Genomic DNA, 9684 nt, shown 5'->3' with positions numbered 1-9684 from the left:
CGCCGGACCTCCGGAGCTTCGCCGCCGCCGCTTCGAGCTCCGCCGCCTCGGGCCGCGCCCCTCCACCGGAGCCCGAGTCCCGGCCGGCCTCCTCTCCGGCCTCTCCTCCCCTTCCGCCGGCGAGCCGCGCTGCCGCCCCGGCGATCTCCCTCGAAGGCTCAGCCCCGATCGGATCTGGTAGCCCCGTTGACTTTTCTCGTACCCCCCCTCAAATCCTCCAAGTCCTCAGATTTTCTAAGCATGTGCACTTGTTCGTGATGCCATAACTCCTTGCATGTAGCTCCGATTCGCACGTGTAATATGTCAAATTGTTCGTCTCGTGATGCTCTTCATTTTGTTCAATTGCACCATGTTCATTAGAGGTCATCTTGATGCCCAAATCTCTGCTGGAAGAGGGCTAGTTGCTGTTATTCTCTGGTTCTTATCAGAACTTGGAGATTTGTCATTTTTGTATCATTTAATCTGTGCATCTTATGAGCATGAGCTCTACATGTGTTTTGAAGTATGCCATGCCATCTTTCCAATGGTGTATGCCATGTAGTTTTGTGATCACTGTGGTGACTAGCACAAGCATGCAAAGTAGGCCCCGTAATATTTCTGATTTCAGGGACTTGGTGATTTCTCCAAGTCCTTGTCTGCTGTTATTTTGTTGCCATGTAAACTTGATGTTACAGAGAGATCCATGCACATTTTGGAGATGTTCAGTAAGGATGTTTTGTAGCTATAGTTGTAATTGATCCATTCCTGCAATTGTTTGCAATTATGGAGTACCATAGCATGACTCAATCTTGCTCTACTTTTGCTATAAAATATTTCTGGTTAGCTTCATTAACATGCCATCTTGCTGTAGGTATGCTTGGTTTGTCATGCATTGCCCTGTAGTGAGTGCATCAAGCTCACAAAGAGGCCTACATATTATTATTTCTGCCATGCTCTGTTTTCTGCTAAGTCTGAAATCTGATAACGAAACTTGCTATGTTTACATGCTTGCCATCATATCTTCTGGTACTTTTTGGCTTATGGTTAGTAAGGGACGTTTGTCATGCGCATTTAGTAGAACACTTCCATGCCTTGTTTTGCTATGTTAAGTTCCTGTAGCATGTTGATTTCGTGCTCCAAACATTGCTACCTGATGCTGTTTACTGCCATGTCCAGTTTTTCACTAAGTCTGTGAACCTGTTATCTTTTGCACTTTTGCCATGCTTGTTTGAGCTTGATATGTTGTGATCTAGCCGTAGCTCAGTGTTCATCTTTTGTCAAGCATCTCCTGTAGATTACTTCCATGTGCTTTGTTGCTATGTTGGGGTGCTGTAGCATTGTTGCTTGTTGCATTTTAAGTGCTATCTTGCTGTTTATCGCAGATTCGCGTCATTCTTGTTTTGCTTGCCATTTGCAAACCGTGCATCCGATTCCGGTGATCTTTATATCAATTTCGACCGAAATCATCTCATCTTTCCAGTGGCATGCTTGGTTTGCCAAGTTACTGCCATGTTCATCATTTTCCTTCCGGAGCACGCATATGCATCGCATATCATATCTTGCATATCATACATGTTTTGCATCATGTTGTTTGCGCATTTCTCGTTGTTGATTGTGGTTCCGTTTGTTTGTGTTCTTGTCTTGGGTAGAGCCGGGAGACGAGTTAGTGAACGAGGAACCTGTCGAGTACGCTTAGGAGGATCAAGCTTTCGACAACTCTGAGAATCTTGCAGGCAAGATGACCACCCCTCGAAATCACTTCTATCTTTGCTTTGCTAGTTGTTCGCTCTTTTGCCATGCTCCGCTACCTATCACTTGCTATATCATGTCTCCCATTTTGCCATGTCAGCCTCTAACCACCCTTTCCTAGCAAACCGTTGTTTGGCTATGTTACCGCTTTTGCTCAGCCCCTCTTATAGCGTTGCTAGTTGCGGGTGAAGTTGAAGTTTGTTCCATGTCCGAACATGGTTATGTTGGGATATCACAATATCTCTTATTTAATTAATGCAGCTATATATTTTGGTAAAGGGTGGAAGGCTCGGCCTTATGCCTGGTGTTTTGTTCCACTCTTGCCGCCCTAGTTACTGTTATACCGGGATTATGTTCCTTGAGTTTGCGTTCCTTACACGGTCGGGTGATTTATGGGACCCCCTTGACAGTTCGCCTTGAATAAAACTCCTCCAGCAAGGCCCAACTTTGGTTTTACCATTTTCCGCCTAAGCCTTTTCCCCCGGGTTTTCGCGAGCCCGAGGGTCATCTTTATTTTAAACCCCCGGGCCAGTGCTCCTCTGAGTATTGGTCCAAACTGTCAGTCGCCGGTGGCCACCAGGGGCAACTCTGGGCTGGCCTATCGGAAGCTTGGACAATCCGGTGTGCCCTGAGAAGGAGATATGTGCAGCTCCTATCGGGATTTGTCGGCACATTCGGGCGGCTTTGCTGGTCTTGTTTTACCATTGTCGAGATGTCTTGTAAACCGGGATTCCGAGACTGATCGAGTCTTTCCGGGAGAAGGTTTATCCTTCGTTGACCGTGAGAGTTTATGATGGGCTAAGTTGGGACACCCCTGCAGGGTATTATCTTTCGAAAGCCGTGCCCGCGGTTATGAGGCAGATGGGAATTTGTTAATGTCCGGTTGTAGATAACTTGTCACTTGGCCCAAGTAAAACACATCAACTGCGTGTGTAGCCGTGATGGTCTCTTCTCGGCGGAGTCCGGGAAGTGAACACGGTCTGAGTTATGTATGACGTAAGTAGGTGCTCAGGATCACTTTTTGGTCATTGCTAGATGACGTCCGTTCCGTTGCTTCTCTTCTCGCTCTCATTTGCGCAAGTTAGCCACCATATATGCTTTTGCCGCTGCAGCTCCACCTCTTTGCGCCATCCTTTCCTACAAGCTTAAATAGTCTTGATCTCGCGGGTGTGAGATTGCTGAGTCCTCGTGACTCACAGATTCTACCAAAACAGTTGCAGGTGCCGACGATGCCAGTGCAGATGAGGGCGTCGATCTCAAGTGGGAGTTCGACGAGGAACGTGGTCGTTACTATGTGTCTTTTCCTGATGATCAGTAGTGGAGCCCCGTCGGGACGATCAGGGATCTAGCATTTGGGGTTGTCTTATTTTCATCTGGATTTTGACCGTAGACGGTCTATATGATTGTATTTTGGATGATGTATGAATAATATTTATGTATTGTGTGAAGTGGCGATTGTAAGCCAACTCTTTATCCCATTCTTGTTCATTACATGGGATTGTGTGAAGATGACCCTTCTTGCGACAAAACCACTATGCGGTTATGCCTCTAAGTCGTGCCTCGACACGTGGGAGATATAGCCGCATCGTGGGCGTTACAAGTTGGTAATCAGAGCCTTCCCCGACTTAGGAGCCCCCTGCTTGATCGAATCGCTGGCGTTGTTGAGTCTAGAACAAAAATGTTTTGAGTCTTAGGATTATATATATCGGAGAGTAGGATTCTTTTTACTCCTCAGTCCCTTCGTCGCTCTGGTGAGGTCTCCTGACGTAGAAGTTTTGACTACTCTCTCCTCAAATTTCACTAAAAAAAATTTTAGGATCACGCGGGTATCTTGGAATCGTTCCGATGGTTTTGTGACGAGAACATTGTTCTTGGTGCCTCCTGTCATTTAGGGGTTGTGGCAGTGTCCCGGGGAGTTGAGCTCCGAGGTGTTGTCGTCACAATTTTATCGTTGCAGTTCTGGAATACCTGAGTTTCGCCGACATCGAAATCTCTTTTATGCAGTTGTTGGTGAGATCACCTCGACGCCACCCAGTACTGGGGCGGGAGTTCGGGAGTATTGCCATAACTTGTATAACGGATGTTTTTCGAAGGTTGAGGTAAACGATTTCCGAAGGTTTCTTGGTTATGTGTTGACGGATGGATACAGCTGGATCTAGGGATTGTTAGTTTGGGTGATATATTTTGTGTCCCCTATATCCCCTACACCAGATTGCATAACCAGAAAGTTTTGGGAGTTTATAAGTGGGAACTCAAGTAGCCTTAGGATATCTTTTCGACAGACGCATGATATGAGATTGGGGTTCGACGTCTAGTGGTCTGCCTGTACACGGTTGATTTTACAGTGGTCTCGTAGTGTCTTAAAGAGACCATGGCTATGCCGACTCGGGGACGCTTCGTATGTCATGTGCACAGCCTTGTACATGATGGTGCTGTACGATTGAGCCCGTGTGGCCCCACCACGAAAACTTCGGACGAAATATCTATCATATGTTTGTTCCGGCTTATTCTGCAAGCCAATACTTGTTTTGTTTTGTATTGTGGTATTCGAGTTACTTCAAATTCATATGTTCATTCCATATCTTTTATAAGTGGCTTCTCAACTTATGGAAGTGTGATGATTTACTACGGAATTCATTCGTTCATCTTCGTTCGAATGTTTATTGTGAAGACTATATGTTGCAATTTCTATCCGTTGATTCTACTTATCTATTTGTCTATCAAGATGCTAACGGATGTCACCCTCTTCAGGATGGCTCCGCCAACGCGTCAGAATCCGGATCGCAATGAAGGGAGTCAAGCGAACCCTCCGCCACCACCTCCACCTCCGGAGGCATGGCAAGCTATCATGGCAGCCACCAACGCCAATGCTCAGATGATTCTGGAACTCTTGCAAGAACGTACTCAAGGGCAAGGCAATCAAGGCAATCAAGGTCAAGGCAACAATCAGTTTCACTTTGCCACTCTCAACCAGTTTCTCGCAAATCAGCCCAAGTCTTTCAGCTACTGTGCCGAGGCCACGGATGCCGATGATTGGCTCGTGGACATCAACAAGCATTTTGAATGTAGCAATGTCAGGCCTGAGGACTATGTCAAGTTCGCTTCTTTCCAGCTCAAGGACCAAGCTGCTGATTGGTATCAACAATACAAAGATTCCAGAGGAGGTCGTGTGATCACTTGGACTGACTTCTGTCGGGACTTCAAAGCGCACCACATTCCACAAAGTGTTGTCGAGAGCAAGCGTGAGGAGTTCCGCAATCTCAAGCAAGGCAACATGTCTGTGTATCAATACAACATTCAGTTTCAGAAACTTGCTCGCTTCGCTAAACAAGACGTTCCTGATGAGAGAAGCATGATCTATCACTTCAGAGGTGGCCTTAAAGAGGATCTGCAGTTAGCTCTCGTTCTTGTTGAGCCTACTCAGTTTGATCAATTCTACAATATGGCACTGAAGCAAGAGGCTGCTCAGCTCAAGTGTGAGGCTTCTAAGAAGAGAGTCAGAGACGCAGTTCAGTCTTCTTCTTCCTCACTTGTGACAGCTAAGCAACAGAAGTTCTGGTTGCCTCCTCCTCCTCCGTTTCGTCAGCCTTACCAGCAGAAGAACAAAGGTGGCCATGGTTCTTCCAACTCTTCCAACTCTGGCTATCAGAACAAGTCTCAGAATCAAGCTCCAAAGTCCAATGCTCCTTATCACCGTCCACTCTCGGAGGTGACTTGCAACAAATGTCAGCAGAAAGGTCACTATGCTAACAAGTGCTTCAACCAAAGGCATCTTCCTCCTCCTCCTCCTGTCAGATCTTCCAGCAATGAAGTGGTCAAGCATAATCCAAAGTCTGCTAAGGTGAACATGATGAATGCAGCTCAAGCGGAGGAATCTACTGATGTGATAATGGGTAATCTTCCTGTTAACGATACTCCTGCAAAAGTTCTTTTTGATACGGGTGCATCTCTTTCTTTCATTTCAAGACCTTTTGTTGCCAAGCATGAATTTGTGACGGAAAAGATCCCTATCCCGTTGAAGGTTGTGTCTCCGGGCAAACAAATGACATCTAATAATTGTGTCCCGGATGTTTCCATCAAGATGGGCGACTATAAATTTCAGTCTTCTCCAATTGTTCTTGGTGACTCGGATATTGATCTTATTCTCGGGATGGACTAGCTTTCTAAGCACAAGGCTCAACTTGATTGTGCTGCCAGGGAAATTCAATTGACACACTCTTCTGAGGATGTGATTATTTTTGCCGCTCGTGATGAAACCATTCGGTTTTTCTCTCTCAATGAGAAGGGCGAGTTGAATGCCATCTCTCAGATTCCAGTCATTTGCGAGTATCAAGATGTCTTTCCAGAAGAGCTTCCGGGTATGCCTCCTCATCGGCCAGTTGAGTTTGTTATCGAACTGGAGCCTGGCACTGAACCCGTTTGCAAGCGTCCATACAAGCTTGGACCTAACGAGCTGAAGGAATTGAAGAAGCAGCTCGATGAACAAGAACGTCTGGGTTTGATCAGACCGAGTTCTTCTCCATGGGGTTGTGGTGTTCTTTTTGTCAAGAAGAAGGATGGCACGGACCGACTTTGTGTCGACTACCGTCCATTGAACAAGAAGACAATCAAGAAGAAGTATCCACTTCCCAACATCAATGAGCTATTTGAGCAACTCAAAGGTGCTAAAGTATTCTCGAAGCTTGACCTTCGTATGGGTTATCATCAGATTCGCATTCGTGAAGAAGATATTCCCAAGACAGCATTCAGAACAAGCTTTGGTTCTTATGAATATACTGTCGTGTCTTTCGGCCTTGTCAATGCTCCTCCAGTGTTCTCTCGGATGATGAATTTCATCTTCAACCCCTATACCAATGAATTCGTTCTGGTGTATCTCGATGATATCTTGGTCTTCTCCAAGAATAAGCAGGATCATGCCAAACATTTGCGATTGGTGCTCGACAAGCTCAGAGAGTATCAATTCTATGCGAAGTTCTCCAAATGTGAGTTTTGGCTCGATGAAGTTCTTTTCCTTGGTCACATCATCTCTGCCAAGGGCATCGCTGTTAACCCCAAGAAGGTGTCCGCAGTTGTGGATTGGGAACCTCCTCAAAATGTCAAGCAGCTCCGCAGTTTTCTGGGTCTTGCAAGCTATTGCCGAAGATTCGTTGAGAATTTCTCCAAGATTGCAAAACCTCTTTCCAACCTCCTACAGAAGCATGTGAAGTATGTCTGGTCTCCTGAGTGTGACGTTGCTTTCAACACTCTCAAAGAGAAACTTGTCACAGCTCCTGTCTTCACTCCTCCTGATGAATCCAAGCCGTATGAAGTTTTCTGTGATGCTTCTCTCCAAGGTCTCGGTGCTGTGTTAATGCAAGAGAAGAAAGTTGTGGCTTATACCTCTCGTCAGTTGAAGCCCAACGAGAAGAACTACCCCACTCACGATCTTGAGTTGGCGGCAGTTGTCCATGCATTAATAACGTGGAGACATCTCTTGTTGGGAAGACAAGTGGACATTTTCACTGATCACAAGAGTCTCAAGTATATCTTCACTCAGCCCAACCTCAACCTCAGGCAGACTCGATGGGTCGAAATGATTCAAGAGTACAATCCGAGTATCGAATATACTCCAGGCAAAGCAAATGTCATTGCAGATGCTTTAAGCAGGAAGGCTTATTGCAACAGCTTAATTCTCAAGCCTTTCCAACCGGATCTTTGTGAAGCTTTCCGCAAGCTGAATCTCCAAGTTGTCCCTCAAGGCTTTCTTGCCAACCTCATAGTATCTCCTACTTTGGAAGATCAAATTCGCGAGGCACAAATCCTTGATGCCATGGTGAAGAAAGTGAAACGTGGTATCGACAAGGGTCTTCCCAAATACAAGTGCTATCGCTTTGACGACAGAGACACTTTGTTCTTCGAGGACCGGATTGTGGTTCCTAAAGGTGATCTAAGGAAAGTCATAATTAACGAGGCGCACAATTCTCTCCTTTCCATTCATCCTGGAAGTACGAAGATGTATCATGACCTCAAGCAGTCGTATTGGTGGACTCGAATGAAGCGAGAAATTGCTCAATTCGTGAATGAATGTGATGTCTGCCGAAGAGTGAAAGCAGAACACCAACGACCAGCTGGTCTCCTCCAACCTCTTGCTATTCCGGAATGGAAGTTTGATCATATCGAAATGGACTTCGTGACTGGTTTTCCAAAATCCAAGCGCGGAAATGATGCTATCTTCGTTGTCATCGACAAGCTTTCTAAAGTGGCTCATTTCTTTCCAATCAAAGAATCCATCACAGCAGCTCAGCTGGCAGAGCTTTACACCTCCAGAATTGTGTCTTTGCACGGCATTCCACAATTGATTTCTTCAGACCGTGGAAGCATCTTCACCTCTAAGTTCTGGGACTCCTTCCAGAAGGCCATGGGCACTAACATTCGCTTCAGCACAGCTTTCCATCCTCAAACTAGTGGCCAAGTCGAGCGAGTCAATCAAATTCTTGAAGATATGCTCAGGGCTTGTGTCATTTCCTTTGGCATGAAATGGGAAGATTGTCTTCCTTATGCTGAATTCTCCTACAACAACAGCTTCCAAGCGAGTTCGGGCAAGGCCCCATTCGAGATTCTCTATGGCAGAAAGTGCCGTACTCCTCTCAATTGGTCAGAGACTGGTGAACGCCAACTTCTTGGCAATGACTTAATCACTGAAGCTGAAGAAATGTGTAAAGTCATCCGTGATAATCTCAAAGCCGCGCAATCGCGTCAGAAGAGCTACTATGATAGTAAGCATCGTGATTTGGTTTTCGAGACCGGAGACCATGTCTACCTCCGCGTCTCTCCAATGAAAGGCACTCGTCGCTTCAGTATCAAAGGGAAGCTTGCCCCTAGATACGTGGGTCCTTTCAAGATCGTTGGCAAAAGAGGCGACCTCGCCTATCAACTTGAGCTTCCTTCCAACTTCGCGAACGTGCACGATGTGTTCCACGTGTCACAGCTCCGCAAGTGCTTCAAGACGCCTGAGCGCACTATCAACTTCGAAGAGATTGACCTCCAAGAAGATTTGTCTTATCATGAGCACCCATTTGCTATTCTTGAAGAAACTGAGCGCAAGACTCGCAACAAGTCAATCAAATTTCTGAAAGTGAAGTGGTCGCACCATTCCGACCGGGAAGCCACCTGGGAACGCGAGGACCATCTTCGTTCCGAATATCTGGAGTTCTTTCAGTCCTAGATCTCGGGACGAGATCCTCTCGTAGTGGTGGAGTGTTGTAACACCCCGCATGCAACTTGCCATATTTGTAACTCCGACTCTTGCCATTTCCGGCTATGTGTTATGATTTTTCCTCCGTTGTCGGGTTTTGTTTTTCGTTTTTGTATTTTGTCATGTCATGCATTTTTCATATCATGTCATCATGTGCATTGCATTTGCATACGTGTTCGTCTCGTGCATCCGAGCATTTTCCCCGTTGTCCGTTTTGCAATCCGGCGCTCCTATCTCCTCCGGTGCACCCCTCTTGTTTTCTTTCGTGTGCGTGTGTCAAACTTTCTCGGAATGGACCGAGGCTTGTCAAGTGGCCTTAATATACCACCCGGAGACTACCGGTCAAGTTTCGTTCCATTCGGAGGTCGTTTGGTACTCCAACGGTTAACCGGGCATCCGCAAAGTCCATTTGAGTGTCCAGCAAAAACCCCCTCTAAAATCAGCCCAAAACCCACCAAACTCTCTTCCATGCTCTAGGTCGTTCGATCACGATCGTGTGGGCGAAAACCGCACCTCATTTGGAGCCTCCTAGCTCCCTCTACCTATAAATATGTGGGCATCCCGAAATACATTTGCACACGAAACCCTAGTTCGTTTTCCCCTCGCGCCGCCGGACGTGTCCGCCTCCGGCCGGACGCGTCCACTCCGCCCGCTGCCGCCACGTGGCACGTCGCCATTCGTCGCCGCCGCCGAGGCCCGCCGGCCCACCCGTGGCCCTCCCG

The sequence above is a fragment of the Triticum aestivum genome, chromosome 6D (assembly GCF_018294505.1).
Source record: "Triticum aestivum cultivar Chinese Spring chromosome 6D, IWGSC CS RefSeq v2.1, whole genome shotgun sequence".
In the NCBI taxonomy this organism is placed as follows: Eukaryota; Viridiplantae; Streptophyta; class Magnoliopsida; order Poales; family Poaceae; genus Triticum; species Triticum aestivum.
Note: the sequence above shows the minus strand (reverse complement) of the source record.